A 2878-nucleotide genomic window follows, 5' to 3' on the forward strand; every position below is an offset into this window, starting at 1 on the left:
CTGCAGGTCTGCACTGATATATTGATCTGGATAAACAAGATCGTTTAGTCCTATCTGGAGACGCCGCCTTAAAGTTCAGTTTGTGATGTTTGCAGGTAAAATTGATGATTTGCTGTTCATGGATATGGCAATATACCTGGTGTGCTGCCTACAAACCAGTGTCTTTCTCTCCGTAGGCCTGCTGCTGGACTTCATGAGCCTCCCGCTGTACTGCCAGTGCTAATGTAAACTCTGCATCTGGACAAGAAAGTGCCTTATTTCTGTCTGCTGTTCTTTTCAGCAGTTTGCGTTGCGTTCATTTGAGGCATTAGTGGTGCTTACCTTGAGTGCTTTGACAGCAGGGTTGCAGGAAGCTTTCTTGGCAACATTTGCTTTTCTAGAGAAGTGTTTCCTGGCTGGAGGTTTGTTACCCACTCTGAACTTGAGTTTTCTTTCAAAGAAATTTCAGCTAAGTTTTTGGACTCGGTTTTAGTGAAATGGAGTAATTTGTGGTTGAAGGAGGAATTAGTATGATATTCAGGGATTATATTTTAAATCAAAATAGGGAACAAATTACAAAATTATGTGGCGATTGCTCAAGCCCTTGTCAATCAGAACTGCTGCTCTTAGCCCACCATTTCTCCTGCATTACCCTATCTGCTCCATGATAACACTGTAGTTAGCTAAATTAGCTAGTATTAGCTAGATACTTAAATGTCATTAGAAATTCTTAAACTGAAATCTTTGTTAAAGTTGAAAGTAGAAACCCATTATTTGAAAGAAAGAAATAGAAAAGAATGCTTATAATAAGTCCAGAATCAGTCATCATAAAATGAAGAGAGTCTGAATTAAGGTTCCACATCAAAGAAACCTGAAGGTAAGGGATGCAATTAATTCAGTCAGCCAACTCCATATCAGCCCTATAATGATGCCATGCAGTTAACCTATGCTTGTAATTAAGGCATTTCCTCAGTTAATAGAACTTGAGTAGATGAAACAAGCGTGCCTATTTCTTTTCAATTTTGTAAAAACATGTTAGATTTTTGTCTTCAGATGATTACTTTGTGGCAGGGATGGGAAGGTCAGTAAGCTGAAAACTGAGGAAGTGCAAAATACATGGGAGGAGGGTGCCTAATCCTGATTTGTGCTCTGAAAATCTTCCTCCGGCTTTTCCCACATCAGTGTGAGATCCGTTGTGAACCAGATGCTGGACTAGGTGTTGTAACAGCCTTTCCAGCCCTACTGTCTGCAAATCTGTTCACTTCATTTCAAACTACGCTTCCCCTGCCATCAGCCTGCTGCCTTTCTCCTCCAAGCTTATAGTTTGCTCCTTTGCAGCATCTCTCCGTCCTATTCAGGGCACTTAGGTCACCCTCAGCAGCACACATGAATGCTTCAGCCTGGGACGTGGATAGCTCCAGGGCACCCTGGGGGATCCTTCAGATTGCTCGCTGTCCATAGCATGAACCCACAACTAACATCCCATGATCTGTTCTACTTCATTACACTGCTTATTGAATTTTGCTGGCGGTATTGTCTTTCATACTCTTGGGACCAGCATCAGTTGTCATTGCAATTACTGTCAGATGGTTGCAACTTGTATGCTTGGAGGAGGGTAGGAAAGCTGATGGCCAGAAGAAGTAGCAGCTCAAAGAAGCATAAAGTATCAGTTACCAATATTGCTTAGTGACCACAATGTTTGGGGCTGTAGCGATTGATAGATAGTTTGACGTCAATCAATATCCTCTGTGTCTTTCACATTAGCTTCTAGATGAATATTATTGGTTTGGTTTTTAATAAACACGATGACATTTGAAATGATTGATGAAAGTAATAGGTCATTCTCCATGAAGTCATTCTTCAAGTTGCTATAGTTGTCATATGTCTGCTCATCCTGCATGTGGTTTGGCCATTTTATACTAGGAAATAGTTTAGAAAAAAGGCCCAAGACATGGTTGAAAAAACATGGACTCTTATTAATGTCCTTTAGCCTCTCCATGACCCTTAGTCCCAGCTTCCCTGATGCTCTAGGGAAGAAAGATTGCAGAAGTGGAGGCGAACCACACGCCTCCCATCATCTGACCGTGTTACGTTGTGGATGGTGCCCACAGGCTGGTATTTCCATCTCAGTGCTTTTGAACATTGGGCCTGCCTGTTGACACTTCTAACATGGGTGGGTTGGTTTGGTAGGTTTTTTTAATGAAGTGGAGGCAAAACTAAGTCTGCAAACTCCTTTGCATAAGCTTGAAGAAGGTCCATGCGTGTTAACAGCATGCTATTACCGCTAACTGAATTATGGTTTATTTTTAACAGATGTTAATCACAAAATAGGAGGTTTCATACCTTCAACTACTCTTCCTCCGCAGGAATTTTGTCTGTATTGGCTGAGGAAGTTAAAATCCTTGTAAATAGACATAAATTGACAGGTAAAATGAAAGATAAAGAAAATTATGTAAACACGCCAGGTGCTTGTTAGAGTAATCTATCAACACTCTTTTCAGTAAAAGAATGACAGAGAAAATCAGTAGAGTGGGGCCTTGAAGTGGTATTGCAACATATACCTATTCAAATATGCTCTCCCAGGATCTTATTTCCTTAAAATAAAACAAGCTTTCCATGCAAAACAAGTCTGGGAAGCAGGAGAAGTGCTTATTGTATTTGTTCAGTCCATAGCTCCATAGACAGGATCAAATTCATTTCTGTCAAAATTTGGAGAAAATACTTCACAGCCTTTTAAGTCAGATACACCAAATAGCACAGAATTATGTCTCTGGCACACCTTGGTATGAATTTGTTATTTTGCTGAGCAACTTGACACAACCAGAGATGTTTTGAAATATCCCAGACCGATGAAGGTCGGTTTATGTTCGGAGTGGCTGACACGCCAGAGGGCTGTGCT

The sequence above is a fragment of the Mesitornis unicolor genome, unplaced genomic scaffold (genome assembly GCF_000695765.1).
Source record: "Mesitornis unicolor isolate BGI_N332 unplaced genomic scaffold, ASM69576v1 scaffold10654, whole genome shotgun sequence".
Lineage (NCBI taxonomy): Eukaryota > Metazoa > Chordata > Aves > Mesitornithiformes > Mesitornithidae > Mesitornis > Mesitornis unicolor.